The sequence below is a fragment of the Pinus tabuliformis genome, chromosome 9 (genome assembly GCF_031772625.1).
Source record: "Pinus tabuliformis cultivar Carrire ecotype Pingquan chromosome 9, CPIR1, whole genome shotgun sequence".
Taxonomy (NCBI): Eukaryota; Viridiplantae; Streptophyta; class Pinopsida; order Pinales; family Pinaceae; genus Pinus; species Pinus tabuliformis.
Genome location: NC_142307.1, coordinates 1,695,203,562 through 1,695,224,152, shown reverse-complemented (window position 1 = coordinate 1,695,224,152; position 20,591 = coordinate 1,695,203,562). Strand labels below are relative to the sequence as shown.

Here is a 20,591-nt window from a genome sequence, read left to right as displayed (position 1 = left end):
GGAAGCTAATCTAATCGCAAAAAGAAACTGAAAGCCAAAAAGAAACGCAAACCCTAGCAAACCCTAATTCTACCAGCTAGTCCTACTGATGCAAAGGAGAGCATGCAAACTACTAAAAGAGATGCCATTACTTCTATGAAGGTAAAATACATGTGTCTAGACTACCTCTATCTGAAGAAAACATCTTTTTGTATTCTTGTTTAAGTTGTTGGAATTATCGTGCATGTGCTTCTAACTATTTTTGACTGTGCAGAGGTGGATCAAGGAGGAGAAATGCTTGGGAAAGGTTGGGAAGGTTCAGAGAGGGTCTAAGGGGTCCCTAACACCCTTCCAGAGAGTCTCACCAAGTTTGGCTGCCAAGAAACCGTGCTTATGAGCTTCTACAGGAAGTCTGCAGGGGTTCTACAGGATGTTCAGGATTTCTACAGGATGTTCTGTAATTTTTCTACAGGATGTTTCGAAATGGGATTTTGGAGCATGGATGGAGGGAAAAAGATGGAGGAATGAGTATGGAGGTGAAATAGGGGTGTGAAGAGGTCTAGGACTTGGTGGATGAGGCTAAGGAGCGATTGGATTTGTTCAAGGATGGAGGAAGCGATGATGCACAATAATGTAGGAATTAGGGCAAGGTGGGGAAAGTATGGCAAATGAAGGGTACGAATCATGGACTAAGGGTTGGAGCAGATTATTTGATGGATTATGGGTAGATAGAGAAGGATAATAGGTGCTCTGCAAGTTATTTTTCGAATTTAACAAATGAAGACTTGGAAAATCAAGAACCTAATTACCTTGACCTAATCTGACCTAGATAATAGCAAAAGAAATGGAACAGAAGTTTATTTGCACAAAATCAGATGAACTAACTATGCAACTAAGCAATCATAACCCTAAGCATGCAGTCAAAACTGATATCAAGTTTGACAACTAAGAATCCAACACTAATACTTGCATGGTGAAGCAAAACAACGTTTTTGTGGGCAACAAGGTCACCTTTGTCCCAACTCACGATCCCACTGAGGGAGAGGTAAGATCAGAGGTGCTTGAGCCCCTTTTTCCAAGGATCCTTTATGTTATTAATCTATCCAAATCAATCTGAACATGAGAATCTACTTTAATCATCAAAAGCAACCTAAATAACGCAACAAGTTTTAAATCTAAATAGCAGATTTTACTCTAAGAATGTAGCAAAGACACATGAAAGTAAACAAAGGAGGTACTGGGCGCTTGAGATGGGCCCAACCCCAAGAGCTACAACCTCCTAAGAGAGATTTAGAGCTGGTGCAAAGCTGGATTCATCTTTATTGATCAAGAACTGAAGAGTTACATCAAAACTGTCCACAAGGAGAACTTGAAAATGAGCTGATAGCAAAACTAATCTATTGCCTAAAAATCGAACTACAAAATGACTACAACAAGACTATGAAATGACTAACTACCAGCTAACCAAAATGAGGCCCTAAGCCTTCTTATTTATACAAATTGAGGACCCCAACAGTCCTCCTAAACTTTAGGGACTCGGCTGCCCAAGACTTGTAGTTAACAGCAGTCTTACTTGACTTGCTTGGCTGCCCTTGTGCTGATTGATTTGGTGGCCCTTGAACTCCGAGCTGATGGTGGAGAATTCGAGGTAAGGGCCCATAAATGAAGGGAACACATTCCTAAAAATACTCTCCACGAATTTGGCTGCCAAGTGCTCATTTCAACCATTGACTTTGTCTCCAAATTGACCAAAAAGGCTACACAAAGCACACATTAGACTTGTTGGCATAATGACTAACCCAATTCACTCTATTAGCATAAATATAATAAAAAACATGCAATAAACTAATGAGAATGGTGGATTAAGTCGAATTAGGAGGTTGAATGAGCCCAAATAATTACCCATTTTTGGGGCTCATCATCACCCCCTACTGAAAGTGTTGCTCATCCTCTGAGCAACCAATCTATCTCCTCATCTTTGATGGCCCTAGTGGCCTCCCTGTCATGCCAAGCTTCTGAAGTGATGCCCTCTTCTTAGTCATGAAACCATGCTTTTCTCTTTGCTTCTTCCCACTGCCTGTGCTTCTTTTCCTAGAGAATTCTCAACTTTGGTATGATTGTGCAAGTATATTCAATTTGATGGTGGCAATGGTGGTGAAAGGAGATGAAACCAGTGGAGGATGGAAGAAAAGAGTGGTTGCATGCCTCCTCAACAAACTTCAAGCTTCAAATCCCTCTCCATAATTGATTCTGGCCTGCCCAAAGGCTTCTACAGGATGTTTCTGGTAAAAATACAGAACTTCCTGTAGAAAGTCCTGTAGCTTCCTGTAGAAGGTTGAACCATGACCAGATTGTGTCCGAACCTTGAAAAAATGAGTGTTCATGGAGGGGATGGATGTGCTTAGGGTGGCTAGCACAGGTGCTGCCTCCCTAGCTAAAATCTCGGCCAATTTCTCCTTCTGCTGCCCTCTCCCCAAACTTCCTTGTATGCCAATCCCAAACAACGCAAAGCCTTTGAACTCATTTGATGAAACTTCCTCAAGAGTAATTCCCTTGATGCATCATCTAATTCAACAACTGATCCATCTGCAAGTTGTTGAAAAGCACTCCTTTCAAGCAAATTTTCCATGGCGCCCTTCACTAGCAGACGATTTTGTCCCATTGGTTCCGTGACAATAACACCCATGGATTTTCGATCACAATCAAACTCCAATAAAGCCCGCCTCTTTGATCTTTGTATCCACCAATCACAATTGCCCAATTTCACTGTGCCACTGTTGAGAATGGCACTTGTATCACCTGCCATTGGGTCTGGAACTCCCATTTTTTCAACCAATACCTTCAAGGCTGCCTTAGTGGGAATACCAGTAGCATGGAACTGGTGACCTTGACAAGATATCCCTGCATCATTGCAAACTGCAGCAACTTCTGCCAGAGTTTCTAAATTTTCCCCCATATTATGTGTAGGCCAATCCAATATTTTTCCATCCTCAGGATTATATGTTGTTCCTTCAACAGTAAACTCTCTAAGTGAACCAGCACTGTGCCCTATGGCTATAAACTCACTGACAGACATCTGATTGGTTGTAAGAGTACCTGTCTTATCAGAGCAAATCACTGTGGTGCAACCCAAAGTCTCCACGCTCGGTAACTTACGCACAATAACATTCTTTTGTGCCATCTTACGAGTGCCAAGAGCCAAACATGTAGTAATCACAGCAGGCAATCCCTCTGGTATAGCAGCAACTGCCAGAGCAACAACAATCTTAAAGTAGTACGTACATTTCTCAAAGGAAAACCTGATATTTTTTTGGCCACCCATCTATGACTTCCCATGAAAGAAAATATTTGTAGTTCATGATCCAGACAAGAATACAAATGGCACCAATCACTGTTGTCAGTCTTTCACCAAATTCATCTAACTTTCTTTTCAAAGGGGTATCATGACATTCCATTGAAGCTTCCTGAATTTGTGCCTGAATTTTACCTATTTCTGTAAACATGCCAGTGCTCACAACAATGTATGTGCAGCAACCATTGGTAATTGTAGTTCCTGCAAACACCATGCATTCTTTTGACTGCAACTCACAGTCACACAAGGTGGCTGGATATGTTCTTTTGACCACAGGCATGCTCTCTCTGGTCAGGGAGCTCTGCTCCATCCTAAAGGTGTATGTCTTGAGGGACACAATTCTCATGTCTGCAGGAACCTTGTCTCCCACCTTCAGTTCCACTATATCTCCTGGAACAAGTTCTCTGGAGGGAAGATCTACAACATAAAGTCCATCTCTCAAGACCTTTGCATGATCAGATTGCATTTCTTTGAGAGCTTCCAAAGCCTTCTCAGAATTATTCTCCTGCCATACTCCAACAATGGCATTGAGGATGAGAATCAGGAGAATGACCAGGGGCTCTACATAGGCTGTTATGCCCTCCTCAGAAGACACATTATCACGAAAGTAGGGGAGAAGAAATGAAATTCCAGTTGCCAGCAGAAGTATTTTAACAACTGTATCATCAAATTGCTCCACTACCAGCTTCCACAAAGGTGTACTGTTTTTCTTCTGGAGCTCATTCCATCCATATATTTGACGGCGTTTTTCCACTTCATGAGAATTTAAACCATTCTCTAGGCTCACATCATATTCTTCTAAGCATTCTTCAACAGTTTTAGACCAAGCAGGGAATATCTTGTCCTCCATGGACTATGAAATAGATGATCAGATTCTGAATTCAAACAGATTGCTCCACCATTAACAGATCTATAATGCATTTGAAAAACTCCAAAATCAATACTTTCAAGAACCCTGGTAACCTTGGACACGAGCTTTAACTACTTTTCTCATTTCAAGCTTGAATTTTGACAGAAATCTCGGGTTTTCCTTCTGCAGAGCTGTTTTCTGCGTTTCCTGTAGACGACTTCCTGTAGAGTGCCCCTGCGCCTCTGAGTGAGCCTGATACGCTGGAGAATTGTGAACCAGGCCACAAAGCTCAATGGAGGATGATGGGTTAATCATTTTGTGGAATCAGAGGATGCATACTTCAGTTGAAAATGTTGCAAGTGCAAGTTGACAGGAGTTTGTGAGTCTGAGCTGAGCGTTCGTTAATTGCTGCGTGATTTGTGGTGAAGGAGTGAGGTGGCCAAGTGGACGTGGCCACATGTAGACGGCAGTGCTATAATGAGCTGCATGTCCTCTTCTTGTTAATCAGTTGCACTGGAGTTAAACAGATCTACCACTAACTGTGTTTTTCGACTTCCACGTGAATGACTTACCCATGCATGCTGCGTGATTTTTGCCTGGATGAGTGCAATCGAATATGGCTAGCTTCCTGGCTGAATCCCCCCATCTCATTCATTCATGCAGTGCTTAGATTAGATTCATGCAATAGAGGAACAAGGTTTAGTCACGTACCTGAAGTCAGATGGTTGCTGTGAGGTGCTTTTTGCTGCTGCATGACTGAATCCTTTGGTTGCATGAGGGCTTGGCTGATGATTTTTGGTTGTTTTCCTTGTGCAGGTGTCCTCTGGCCGGATGCATGCTGCAGGAGTTCATTTCCACGTTCAGATCTGCACCTTCAAGCTGCTGCTGCTGAATTTTCACAAGACCAGAACTTGTTTTCGCCATTGCTCCCAAACGGTAAACCGGATCGATCTGAAAATTTTCGAGCATGTTCCTATCATCATGATGCACCTCCCATAGAAAAATCGTGATCAATGGATGCACAAATTTCGAGAAAAATGGAAAATGGCTGAAGATTTCAGAGATCAATTTCTCGGAAACCGTGCATCGGAATCAGCTGAAACTGCTTGGGTAGGTTACTATCACCCATATGCATCTCCCCATGAAACAGGTTTTGAAACGGATGCACGGATATGGAGAAAATGTAGAAATGGCTGAAGGAGATGGAGGCTGATTTCTCGGAAACCGTGCACCGGAATTGGCTGAAACTGCTCAAGCATGTTTCCATCGTCCCTATACAATTCTCTGTAAAATGGTTTTTCAAATGGATGGATGGTTTTCAAGTTATGGCAAAAACAAATTTTGTTCTATGTATTTTCTCTTCAAAGCATTTTGCAAGTTTTTGCATGGAAAGAAAAACTGAGCTTAGGCTGTGATGCAGGTATGGAGATGATGGAGGAGGAGTTTGAAGATTGTAGGAGGACTTCTGAACCCTTGAGGAAGCTACCATGTTCGCCAAACCACCTTTTTGAAATCCATTTCTAGCTTCCTACAATTTCTACAGGAACTTCCTGTAGAAGCACAATGAAGAAGCACAATGAGGTGGAAAAGATGATGGAAAAGGGTGAGGAATGGGAACATAGATGCTTGCAGGCATAACCAATGGATTCCAAGCTTTAGATCCCCTTCCAAAATCGAATCTGGCTCGCTTGAAGGTTCTACAGGATGTTTCCTGTAGAAATATAGAACTTCCTCTAGAAGGCACAAAAACTCCTTTGTCTTTGTTTTGAGTGTTCCTCCTGACCTGCAATGTCATTGCTGCAACCTGAAATTATTCAATGGAAATTAGATTTATTTTTCTTTTTCTTTTTCTCTTCTTTTTTGAAAAACAACTAGGGCGCCTCATGGAGGTTTTCACCCTAATTGCTTGCCCTGAGCGCCTCCAAGGGAGGTTTTCACCCAGAGATCTTATTCTCTTTTCTCTTTTTTCCCAACCCATTGACCGCCTCATGGAGGTTTTCAATCAATGAGCCAATCTAAGGCGCCTCCGAGGAGGTTTTCACCTTAGATTTTTATTTTTCTCTTATTTTCATTTTTTTTTTTTCAGTTTTTCTTTTTTATCCTACCCTACTTGAAAAACAACATCATTCTCAGGTATAAGAATACTTCCAATGGAGCCATGTGCACATCGAGATTAGAGACAAGATGATGTGAAGGCTCAAAATGCATGCTTTGACAGGTATCCGGATTTCAGAGACCAAATGATCTGACTTTGAAGGGATCAAACATAGCTGAGGAAGAGAGTACCGCTGCAACTTAGTGACCTTCTGAAACCATATCTCAATATAGCTTTGATATCCTTGGTCCTTTTGCTGATCTAGGTCATGTTTCATGTCACTTTCTACTATGACTTCCTCATCTTCCTCTTTTTGCTGATGTTTCTCTTGAATACATGGAAGATTTGATGATAGCTAATCTATGGAAGCGGGAAATGCTAATCTACTTTTGCATAAACGAAATTGCATAATGGAAATGAAATAAACTACTTAGCAGAAGATTGTAGTGGAAAATAGAAGAAAAGCGGCAATCACCAATACTCTGACGCTTTCTCGGCAACGGCGCCAAAAAGATGGTGAGCCCCAGTATTGTAGCAATAATGCTACAACTCCTGGAACTCCCTTCTTTAATTTTATCAACCCGGTAGTTCGTAACAAACTTGGAAGCGACGGTGCTGTATGCACAAGTACTAGCTCTTGCCGCAGCTGTCACTTGGTCAGCTGGCACAAGTCCACTAGGAGTTTAAGCCAACTTCTATGAGCTCTTAGAAGAAGCTTTTTAATTGATGGATGAAAGCTAACTCGAAGGAAGCTAATCTAATCGCAAAAAGAAACTGAAATCCAAAAAGAAATGCAAACCCTAGCAAACCCTAATTCTACCAGCGAGTCCTACTGACGCAAAGGAGAGCATGAAAACTACTAAAAGAGATGCCATTACTTCTATGAAGGTAAAATACATGTGTCTAGACTACCTCTATCTGAAGAAAACATCTTTTTGTATTTTTGTTTAAGTTGTTGGAATTATCGTGCATGTGCTTCTAACTATTTTTGACTGTGCAGAGGTGGATCAAGGAGGAGAAATGCTTGGGAAAGGTTGGGAAGGTTCAGAGAGGGTCTAAGGGGTCCCTAACACCCTTCCAGAGAGTCTCACCAAGTTTGGCTGCCAAGAAACCGTGTTTATGAGCTTCTATAGGAAGTCTACAGGGGTTCTACAGGATGTTCAGGATTTCTACAGGATGTTCTGTAATTCTTCTACAGGATGTTTTGAAATGGGATTTTGGAGCATGGATGGAGGGAAAAAGATGGAGGAATGAGTATGGAGGTGAAATAGGGGTGTGAAGAGGTCTAGGACTTGGTGGATGAGGCTAAGGAGCGATTGGATTTGTTCAAGGATGGAGGAAGCGATGATGCACAAGAATGTAGGAATTAGGGCAAGGTGGGGAAAGTATGGCAAATGAAGGGTACGAATCATGGAATAAGGGTTGGAGCAGATTATCTGATGGATTATGGGTAGATAGAGAAGGATAACAGGTGCTCTGCAAGTTATTTTTCGAATTTAACAAATGAAGACTTGGAAAATCAAGAACCTAATTACCTTGACCTAATCTGACCTAGATAATAGCAAAAGAAATGGAACAGAAGTTTATTTTCACAAAATCAGATGAACTAAATATGCAACTAAGCAATCATAACCCTAAGCATGCAGTCAAAACTGATATCAAGTTTGACAACTAAGAATCCAACACTAATACTTGCATGGTGAAGCAAAACAACGTTTTTGTGGGCAACAAGGTCACCTTTGTCCCAACTCACGATCCCACTGAGGGAGAGGTAAGATCAGAGGTGCTTGAGCCCCTTTTTCCAAGGATCCTTTATGTTATTAATCTATCCAAATCAATCTGAACATGAGAATCTACTTTAATCATCAAAAGCAACCTAAATATCGCAACAAGTTTTAAATCTAAATAGCAGATTTTACTCTAAGAATGCAGCAAAGACACATGAAAGTAAACAAAGGAGGTACTGGGCGCTTGAGATGGGCCCAACCCCAAGAGCTATAGCCTCCTAAGAGAGATTTAGAGCTGGTGCAAAGCTGGATTCATCTTTATTGATCAAGAACTGAAGAGTTACATCAAAACTGTCCACAAGGAGAACTTGAAAATGAGCTGACAGCAAAACTAATCTATTGCCTAAAAATTGAACTACAAAATGACTACAACAAGACTATGAAATGACTAACTACCATCTAACCAAAATGAGGCCCTAAGCCTTCTTATTTATACAAATTGAGGACCCCAACAGTCCTCCTAAACTTTAGGGACTCGGCTGCCCAAGACTTGTAGTTAACAGCAGTCCTACTTGACTTGCTTGGCTGCCCTTGTGCTGATTGATTTGGTGGCCCTTGAACTCCGAGCTGATGGTGGAGAATTCCAGGTAAGGGCCCATAAATGAAGGGAACACCTTCCTAAAAATACTCTCCACGAATTTGGCTGCCAAGTGCTCATTTCAACCATTGACTTTGTCTCCAAATTGACCAAAAAGGATACACAAAGCACACATTAAACTTGTTGGCATAATGACTAACCCAATTCACTCTATTAGCATGAATATAATAAAAAACATGCAATAAAATAATGAGAATGGTGGATTAAGTCGAATTAGGAGGTTGAATGAGCCCAAATAATTATCCATTTTTGGGGCTCATCAGCTGCCTCGGAGGTTGTGAGTGCAGAAATGCCTACAAAAGTGCCAAAATCATAGAGGTTGCCTAGGCCGAGGCCTACACCACCCAAAGAGGGTCCCAAGACAAAGAAGGATAAGCAGAAAGAAACACAGCCGGTGTGTGAGTCACTAAGGAAACACCAGAAGAAGGAAAATCCCATCGCGCAGGAGAAAGGCAAGGTGGTAGACTTAGAATCTGAGGAGGGCACTGAAGATGTGGATATGGGCACAGAGGACATTGACATAGAGGGTGTAGACCCTATCTCAAAGCTACCTGAGTACATCCCTCCCCGCCAGGGTAAGGTGAAGGTCCTGAAGGACTCGGATGCGGGAAATTTCTGCTAAATACCCTGTTGCTGCCAGATCAGATCACATTTGAAGAGCTGAGCTTGGTGTGCATTCCTGGTCTTAGGTTGGAGGATTGGGACTTGGCGGACACAGAGAGATTCCCCCACATGGCGACTGATACCTTTATGACCCGTGTGTTTTATAAGGATTCTGGTGTCACCGCGCTAGAGCCACGACGGTGGATAAAGGGGGTGGACAAGGCAGGACTGTTAAACTTGCTATGGGTGCCACATTACCACCGCATGCCCATAACCCTAATGGTGATCAAACAGTTGCTATGCTTAGTGCACAATGAGCGCCCGTGGTTAGGAGCATCGATAGCCATCACAGATATGTTGATTCATAGGGTCACGTTGTTACCACATTCAGGGTTGAATCCGACCATGGAATTTGGCGTAAAGAAGGGCAAGCGCGACCTCGCCATAAGAATGAAGGACAAATTAAAGCTCGCCAAGAAACTGCACGGATACTCAATTTCCAGCATAATCGACCCCGCGGTTAAGGTCGCCACCCATATTTTGGCTAGGAAAATCATGAGGAAGTGTCATGCAGATGAAGTGTCAACCCCTGTTGTGTCATTAGCAGCCTAGTGCGCAAAGGGCGTACAATTTAATTGGGCACACTACCTCTGTGGTGAGTTCCTCGTGAACTTTAGAGAAGCACAAGACGAGAGTAATACCTTCCATTACGCTTGGATCTTACTCTCAATTGTGCTGGTTGCATGGGAATTATTGGAGGACAGACCGTTCCCTCCTGTCGCGTCAGATCTACCAGAAGCAACGAAGTTCGCTTCGCTCTAGGCCACCAAGGACACCGCGAGGGTCAAGGACGCGAAAATATTTTCGATGATGATGGAGGCAAGCATCCACGCCATGATAAACCACAGGCCGAGGCTATCCTCAACTGTCTTTTAGAAGTTGTCAGGATATGTGGAGTTCAAAGCGAACTTCCACTGTGTCTCCATCCGAGCGCGGAAGGTCCCCGAGCAAAAATGGTATGATCTTACATACCTGGGGATGGATGATGCAATTGCATCAGTCCTGGAGAGTTGGCCATTAGAGTGGCGCATAGCCTCAGACTTGTCAGTTGGGTCTAGTAAGTCCACCACGAAGTAGAAGAAGGAAGAGGCCCGGCTGAAGATGCAGCAATTGGCTAACAGAAGGAAAAAGGAAGCCGAAGATAAAACTAAGGCAGAGCACGCTGCTAAGAAGCAGGCAGAGGAGGAAGAAGAAGAGGAAGAGCGTGACTCTAACAAAAGTCAAAAGTCTCCTTCGTCGTAGATGGAGGAATAAGAGTAGCAATCCAGACAGGGAGGTGCCGACCTGGAGACTACTCCATTTCGGGTTAAGTGCATTAGGGAGAAGGAACAAGTAGGGCCGTAGAAGAAGTACAAGGACAGTAAATCATCACTTGACTCAATCACTTTGACTGAAGGTGATCTGAATGATATCGGGGACACAGTGAGGGACGCAACTGTGGAATCGCTACAACAATTTAACCAGCAGCAGAAGCAAGCCTTGGTCGCCATTCAGACAGGTTTGTGTGAGCTGCAGATCCAAGCCACTCAAGTGAAGACCAGTGCGGGACAGAGCAATGTGGTGTCAAATAGCTTGGTGCCTGGGATCTTAGAAGCAGTGGAGTTGGTTCGCTCCTTGGAACCCCGGGCTGTCATGCTGTCGGACGGATCATTGACTACAGAAGTGGAAGCTGACAAGGCCACCGTTAGCGCTCTCAAGCAGGTTGGGTTGAACTTGGCTGTGCTGCCAAGTTAAGCCCTTCACATGCTGTAAGACGGTGTGATCATGAAACTTCGGGCCAGAGAGTAGTGCGCGCTGAATGTGATTAGTGAGTAGAAGGTCAACAATGCCCAAATGTTTGTTGAGAATACGTCCACACTTGATCTCCTTAAGAAGATCACAGAGAAGAATGAGCGCACCACAGTTGTAGTAGCTAAGGCCTGCAGAACCGTTCCAGAGCTGAATATCCCAGAAGATGTGCCAGTCGATGCAAGAATTCAAAAGCTCACTGTAGGTGTGCACGACGCAAGGACAGAGCTGGCTAAGGTTCAGTTTGAGCTGAACCTTAAGATCACGGAGCTCGAGTTGAGGGCCCAGCCTTCGACTCCACTAGAAGTTAGAGAGCAGCGTGAGGCAACTGTCAAGGATGCAGCTACCGCAGTAGATGCCATAGTGAAGGAGTGCACTTCGCTCTTCAAGAAGTTGCTCGAAATAGTTACCAACCTGTAGGAAGATCCCAATGTGCAATGTCTAGAAACAGAAGCAAGGGAACTATAACAGAGATATGACGAGGTCAAAGTGACGGCATGCACTGTCATCATCACACAGAGGTTAGTGAAGCTGCAGGAAGCAAAGGCACTGAAGGAACAGGTGGACATAGCAAAGTGCAAGGAGGCAGTATTGAAGGCCAGATTGCAACCTTGGCTAGATGAAGCCTATGTGCTCACAGCCTCCATTGAAGTAAAATTAGCTAGTTTGCAGGCAACACAACAGAAAATACAGGCAAATAGTGCAGGACCAATGATGGAGTAGTTGGTCGAGCAGGTTAAGCAAGTGGTGACGCAGTGTACCGTTGAGGTTGCAGTAGTATAGGTGGAGCTGGGAGGTCTTCGCGATAATATCTCTGCGCTAGCAAAGTGACTCGAGGGTGAGTCACCAGTTTTGTGTTGGGGGCCTATTGGGAACGGGTCCCATAGGGTTAGTTTTGGGGTTAAAGGCCCAAGTTTGTCCAAAGAATGTAACATCTCCGCATTTTGTGGTCACAGAGCGTGAATATGTAAAGAGTCATTAAGGGTTTCCACCCTTAGTTTAGGTATCTGGTATCATCTTTATTAGATCCACCCTTGGTCTGCGGATCATCAGATTGTATAAAAACAAAAGTCTTAGAAGCGTTTAAGGTGGTTTTAGTTCAGTTCAGATATGTTTTGAAGAGTCATTCATGTAATGGGTATGTGAGAGCTAAGAGCGAAGAGTCTTAGCATAGGAAAGAGGCTCTACAGCTGTGTGCGTAGAGGTCTAGGGTAGAAGTCCGTAGTTGAGTGCGCGGACCCCTGAAGTTGTGTGCGCAGGGTAGTTAGAGTTTGTAAAGGAGATCTGAACATCAATAAAGAGAATTATTCTAGAATTACCTGTGTATGATCTATTTTACTTCTGTTATGAATGCATGCGATTATGTTATGTTGAATACTGGGTTTATGATTTAATGCTGTATTGATGCGCGAATCTATGTGTTTTACTTTGTTATATGAACGCAAGTAAGAATATCTGTTTATGCGAAGATAACCATAATGCATGTTGAATTTATCCACTACGTAAGCTAATCTGGGTAAATACAACAATAGGAGTGATTACAGAGGCGCATAAGTGTCTGACTCGCCTATTTAGGGTACGCGAAGGACGATTGCAGACCTTCGCGAAGGTCTCAAAGCCGAATAAGATAAGTATATCGATAAGCCCTAAAAATCTTATTGATTTGTGCGAAGGAAGGATTAGGGTATAAAAGAACATCACTACCATCTCTGGGTGTAGAAACTTGGTTCCTGCATCCCCCCATACTGCTTCGGGTGAGACTTCAGTCCGTGCTTTATGGGTTGATGTCGAAAGGGCCAGTAGTGTAGGGATTTGCTTGGCTAAATTAACGTTGAACCTGGGTCAGGGCCCATCAAGCCAACAATGAGTCATCCCCACATCCATGGAGTCTTTTTAGCATCCCATTAAGTCTTGTTATAGTACACCATCCCTCTTTGCATCTCATTCATCACATTTTTCTCACATTTGGCCTCCAACTATTCTAATCTGTCTTTGAAAATACTCTGTCTGAGTAATTTGCCATCCCCTTTGGAATTGAGTTAGTCACTAGCAGGTCAACCATGCATATTATGCTCTAACAAGGGAAGTTGTCATTCCACCACTCATTATTTCTCCATCATCATCCTTGGTGTCAGTCTACCAGTCACATTACTATATCCCTCATGCCTTGGTTGAGGAATCCTCATTGCCTCAACTCTGGTGGGCCCTCTTCTATCGAAATTAACACATCTATTCTAGTAGAGCAGCCTAGAGGGACTTGTACCTTGGTTCCAACTTTCATCCTTGTTTAGTACCTCATATCAAGAAAAGGGAATCACCATTGCCCATTTGACTTGGTTGTTTCTCGTGTGCTCGACTTCAACACATTATCACTCGATGGACCAGTGATCCAGCAGATTGTACCAAAATTCCCTAGGTGTGTGTGAGATGTTCTATACCTCATGAGGGGGTGGCCCTTTAGGTAGCCACCCACATGCACAAATGAGGGAAAATTATGATCCAGCCTCATATGTTATTTCATTGATTTGACTGGCTCGGTTTCCACCGATCACAGAGCCCACAACATGCATGTCTCCTTCAAATAGTCCATTCATATCTTCAGATCCATTTCTTGTTCAACAAGGCTTCTTTGGTTTGATCTCCCCTCTTTTTAGTTTGGGGGGGGCATTATGTCTCATGTACTCAAAGCATTAGATGTTATTGTATCAGTCCCGACCTCTGTATTCTAGGCACATTATATATATCAGACCCATTGTATCACTCTATCACTTTTTTCCCATCGATGCCAACATATCATGTATTATGTACTTTATTTCTCAAACCCACATAGGTGGGATCACCATTATTATTTGTACTCAGTTATCTCGGCGGGTATGGGTATGCCTCCCCCACCTCAATTGAGATCATGTAATCTACAATAAAAGGAGACTTCTATTAGATAAGTAGGTCTCGCCCCCTCCATTCTTAGCCCTTCCTTCCATTTATTCAACACACACATACACACACACACACACTCTCTCTCTCTTTCTCTCTAAATACTCTTCAGTGCTCGTGAAAGTGCAACCTACAATGTATTTCGGTCATACGATTTTCTCTTAATGCTCGTACGTTGGGGGGAATACTGTTATCACCTAAAAATATCCACCTAGCCATTTATTACTAAGTTGATCGAAATACACCATGTAGGATGAATTTTACTATAGTAAAATCCACTTTCACCATAGGAAATAATTTACTAAACCATTTTCATTAATGATTTCTCATTAAAATCCAAAAACCCCATTAGAATAATTAACTAAATCATTATTTATTTAATATTCTATAGAAATAGTTATTAAATCATTATTTGATGATTATTTTTTATCAATTTTGACGTAATCACCTTGGAATAATTAAATAAATCACTATTGACTTATTATTCCATATTTATCCCCTATTTTCCTTATGAGATAATTGTTAAATAATTATTTCAAATTCATATTTGTCTCAATCCTCAAAAAATGATTAATAAATCATTTTTGTTTGTTAATTACTTTAACCACTTTCTAAATGAAGGTATTTAACCATTTTGAATATCGTTTCACTATAAAAATTATAATAAAATATTCACAACAACTAGATTTTGATTTAGTCAATAATATTTTATTATTTTCTAATTCCTAATCTAGCTCAATATTTTGTTATAAATAGAGGGTTTTCTCTCCATTCTTCACCATGACCATTTTCATTGTCCCCATTATCATCTCCTAGCATTTGAGCTCCCACTTGAGTTCAATCATCCCTTTGTTTCTTTTTTCCCATTGTAGAGCATATATTGAGAGAGAGAAGTGCATTGCTGAAGCGCAAGGTCAAGAAGGATCCATCCCACCAAGGGGAATCTATAGGCCCAATTCTATAATTTCTCCTCACGAAGGTGTATTGTTCTTGATTAATAAAATTGATCATTCATATTCTCAATTGGGTTGTTGCACTTATATTTCTGTTGTTATATGTTTATATTTGTATATTATAATTTTTTGTGGGGTTTTCCTAACATTTTGTTGTAGATTTTGAAGCATAGACATAACCATATTTTGTTTTTAGGGTTATATGTCACCTATAATTTAAGTAATGGATTTTGGTACACTTTTCTGAAAACTTTGCAATAACACTTTGGTAAGGGTGCACAAGGTTCATTTTGTGGGAGAATTTGCAGTGACAAAGGGAAGAAATGTTATTAAGTAGGAAATCCAAGAATATTTGAACAGTTTGAGGTAGGTTACTACTAAAGAGGATTTAGAGATGCAGCCATATGTAGCCAGACCTACCAAGGTAAACATGAAGTTGTTCTTATTATGGAATGAATCTCAAAATGGCTCCAATACTATTAGCAAGATGTTATGGAAGCAAGAGTCAGATATAAGCTAGATATTCCATAAAAGTTTGACGACATAGCAACAAAGTATAAAGCTTGGTACCAACCTGTTACAATAGAGCTTCAAGTGGAGGTTCCCAAGCTAGAGTTTCCACAAACTCAAGCATAACGTAGAAAGTTTTGTCTTATTAGGCTTTAACAACATCTTTGTCATATATGTAGAGTTTTGTATTATTGTAATATAAAATAATAAAAGTGTAATTGTAAGTGGAAGTCCAAGAGTCAAATGTGGAATATGAAGAGTCATTAGTTAGAATAAAGACAAAATAAGTCTAAGAGTCATGAGGGAAGTTTAAAGGTCACAAGGGGAGATGAAAGGTCATCCCATTTATTATAAATAAGTCCTCATAACTCAAGCAAAAGACTTGGAACTTGAGATTGGTAGCCTTGGCTTGTCTAGTCTAGCATAGCAGTGAGTATCATTCTTTGAAGAAGAAAGTGGTGGCTTCATGTTCCACTATTGGGGCTAGTGTCATATCATTGTGTTAATTTTAGGTATGTTCTATGCTTAGAACAATTTATTTCAATTTTCACAGTTATAGCAATATCTTTTCCAGATTAGCAATCATATCAGTATTAAAGTAAACTGCAGATAGAACATAAACATAAATCACAAAAGACAAGCCAAGACAAGAGGACACAAGATGTGGCGCTAGCCAGGGACAAACCCCAATGTGGGGAAACCCTTGATCAATTCTTCTTTTATGTTCTTCAAAGTTCAGCAGAGAAAGTGAGAGAGACAATACATTTACAATAGAAGTCAACATTTTTACATTTGATGAAATCAGTTTAAGACATATTGCTTCAACTAATTCTCTAAGGTGACTCCTTCACCTATCATAGTGCTGCCTCTCATCCATTTTCTGCACCTTACCGAGTAGCACCATGCTGTACCATCACAGTGCTAGACCTAGATGGCTGAGCTGCTCTCATCTATTCTCATCATCATGCTGCTCTTTACTAACATGCCCATTATGTTGCATCTTCCTTCATCATTCCTTTCGCTAAGATCATCATGATGCACATTCACATTAATGCCATCGAGATCAAGTTTGTGAGACTACCATTCACTGAGATATGAGAGTTATATCGAGATCAAGAAATGATCCTATTACTGTCATAAGACTGTAATTAAGAACATATCACGAAGATCATTCTTAGTCATTAATATATACTCATTGATCACCAAGTATAAGTCATATCCTTACAGATCTGACTGTATCACTGTAAACCTTCTCCTCACAGTGACTGTGTATGGAATAAGTGCCTAGATAATGCACTATTGTGAGAGCACCAAGATACATGTACATCTACTTATATGCTGAGGCTGCTGTTCCTCAAGCACCCGAGTTGATGACTGTTCCTATAGCGAGGTGCAGTCAAACCCTTGGTTGCGGCTCAGCTTCATGCGGAGATGACTGCGGCTCCTCTTCATGACTGCGGCTCCTCTTCATAACTGCGGCTAACTGTGGTTGCGTATAGAGTCTCTGCGTATAAAAAGTCTTCATGACTGTGTATGCGTATAGAGTCTTCATTTACTGTGTATAAGTGTTTACTGCGTATTGACTGCGTATGCATATAGAGTCTTCATCTCCATTGACTGCGTATGCGTATAGAGTCTCCATTGACTGCGTAGGATTAGCATATTGTGGCTAGATGTCTTGACGGTGGTTTTTCTTCATAACTGCAGCTAACTGTGCTTCTATGCCTGCGGCTCTTACGTGCTTGACTACGTTATCACTGCAGCTACATACCTTGGCTCAATTCATAGATGACTGCACCTGATACGTCTCCATTGCCTGCGTATAAAGTGTCTCCATTGCCTGCGGATAGATGTCTTCATTTACAGCGGATAAGGTGCTTACATTTGCGTGCGGATAGATGTCTTCATGACCTACGTTGGATTAGGGCATTATCTGTAGCTAGGGCATCATACTAGGCCAACGTATTCTTTAGTGTCTCTCCTTCTCCAAAAACCCAAGACGTGGAGAGGAGATCACATGAAGAGGATGTGTGTGTCCAAATGACTTCAAGTCCTCTCCTATTTATACTAAAACGTAGATGATGAATAGACATGACTATTGGGCTTCTGAGCCTACTCAAGTTGCTGGCCGACTTGACAATTTGTTTTATAATTATAACATAAATAAATTCATAACTTCATAAATACTTATCGGAATCAAATGATCTTTAGATCAATCCTACACCTCTCGGTGAGAGGGATCCAATAAAAATATCAGCTTCCATAAATAAGATGACCCACATGGAGTTTGGCCCTAGTTTCCAATTTTAACTAATTACTCAAGCATAACGTAGAAAGTTTTGTCTTATTAGGCTTTAACAACATCTTTGTCATATATGTAGAGTTTTGTCTTATTGTAATATAAAATAATAAAAGTGTAAATGTAAGTGGAAGTCCAAGAGTCAAATGTGGAATATGAAGAGTCATTAGTTAGAATAAAGACAAAAGAAGTCCAAGAGTCATGAGGGAAATTCAAAGGTCACAAGGGGAGATGAAAGGTCATCCCATTTGTTATAAATAAGCCCTCATAACTCAAGAAAAGGGCTTGGAACTTGAGATTGGTAGCCTTGGCTTCTCTAGTCTAGCATAGGAGTGAGTATCATTCTTTGGAGAAGAAAGTGGTGGCTTCATGTTCCACTATTGGGGCTAGTGTCATATCATTGTAATTGTATACTTGGAACTTTCACTTAATGATCAGAAGCTCTCAGAGATGACACACTTTCATGCATATATCATGGATGTTATAAGACTTCTCTTTAAATGTTTACAATGTATGCTATTTAATTCATGCTAATGTCAATGAAATATTTCATTAACTTTAGTGTGTATATTGTTGGATGTGTGTTGTATGTGCTTTCATGATTGTTATTATCTTATGAAATAATTTGTAGGTTAATTAACTATTCTTTCATATGCTTGTGCATCTCTTTTAGGATAATACTATTACTTTTCTTCTAGAGACTCACTGTCTTTTCCTTTGGCGTGAAGGAACCTCTTACGAATTAGAATTGACATTTCACAAAGTTCACTCACTTTTTATGACCAAAGCTACATATATGTCATTTTATGTGTTTATTTCAGCCAAGGCACATCTTTGTGATCACCATTACGACAACCGATCGTATTTTTGATTGGGGCCCCTACTCCAAACAATGTGGGGTCTAATTGGTACTTCACATTGGGGATACCCCCTTCCCTATTGTTAACATCTAGCATCGTCAACACATATCATCCTAATGCATCATCAAATAATATATACCATTATCATAAAATAATATATGAGGATTTATCAACAATTTCAAAATGGCATGCATGACAAAAACCTTGTGTCTTCCTTATTGCCCAAAATATCAACAATATTAAAAATGATACCACGTCCATAAAGCTTGTATATAAAAATTTTAAAACTAGGAAAGTAAAGGTTACAACCAAAATATCTCTATATGCATGTCTAAACTAGTGACCTTATTTTTCCCATCACCTTTCTCTTCTACCCATAGCTCAGGGTGCATGTCTAGGAAGGAGATCTATATTATTCCTTCATTTACAATTCTAGGTGTGCTAGTATGTGAGTGAGATGAAGTGGCCTATGTGGACGAGAAGACAAGAGATGAAAATGCAGGTTATTTTTCTTTTTCTGCATGTGTAGGGGAAATCATATGCTTTGAAATTATGATGAATGTGAGATACAACAAATGGGATCCGTGGGCCTATAATAGGTGGTGGGATAAAATGCCTATAATTGGAGGGCCAATGAGCAATGCTAGAAGATCGTATGATGAGGTTAGGTTCTCGTCTATTTGTGCCACTGAGGCTACTGCTATGGTGGTCAATGGGGCTCAAGAATTTCCATTATGTTGTGATGTGGATGAGGAGGATAGATATGTGAACCATTAGGTGGAGGAACACCTAGACATAGATGCCCAATTTAAATTAACCGGGTGAACTCATCAGATTATTCATCAAAGCGAATAGAAAATATTATTATATTATTCTTTCCTTCAGGCCAAAACATGTTTGACCTTCTGCACTGCCCTCTCCTATTCCCCCTGGAACCCCTATTGAAGAAAATAATCTATGGCAGAGAGAAAAAACTCTTATTATGACACCATCTACTTCAATCACATGGTAATTAAAATCTAAGATAAATTAAATAGTAACATGTATAACCATTATCTAGTATAACAATTTAGTACTTGAAACAAATACATGATAGATGGAGTGATTAAAAGCTTATGCTAGAAATGGGATGAGAGAATATTTTTTCAGAGCCTTCATCATGGGCTTCATCATGCATGTATATCCAAATAGGTTGAATCATATGGTTGCCACTAATTATTTTTCATATGAAAACTAAACAAAAATAGGGTTATAGAACTAGGTTTATTGAAAGTGCATAAGTGAGATGACTACTTTAAGTGCTTTGGAGTGAGAAAAATATGGCCATGTAGTGAGTGGAACAAACCCCTGGTCATTTTTTATGGTTCATCAATGTACCCATTCCCAAGGTATTTCATTCATACTCTGATAATGAGTCATAGGAAATCATTTAGATAAGATGTAATTACTATCAATGTGTGAAATGGATAAAAACAAAAGGTGATCTTCTCTAAACAAATAAAATGTCGCTGAGTAGAACAAGTTTGAAGGAAACCCATGTCACTCTTAAATCATGTTCTTTTAAATATGGGAATATGTCTAGGACTCTCCGTTGCTCAACACATTATTGAAAGTTGACAAGGAGATGCATGAATCATATAAAACAATGGAAATTGACAGAGGTAAAAGATGTGTTGAAAATTGTAACTAGGATCGGTCTTCATTATAATGTAATTGTAATAATAACATTGTATATTATCTATAAATAAAGAAAAAATAAAGAAAAAAAAATATATATTTGTTTGGAGTATGGGTTTCATACTCAAGTTTGAGTCCAAAGCATGTTCTTCGTGCTTTTAGGCCTTCTAGGTCTTTATAGGACAAAGAATAATATTGGTCATGTGTCATAGTCCCATTTGGACTCATTGTAATGAAGGAAAATAT

The 20,591-nt window shown here is 40.6% G+C and overlaps 1 pseudogene; it reads right to left on the bottom strand.

Moving 5' to 3' along the window:
• Positions 1-2,413: 2,413 nt before the first annotated feature.
• On the bottom strand, positions 2,414-5,073 carry LOC149155404 (calcium-transporting ATPase, endoplasmic reticulum-type pseudogene; annotated as a pseudogene).
• Between the last annotated feature and the right edge of the window lie 15,518 nt (positions 5,074-20,591).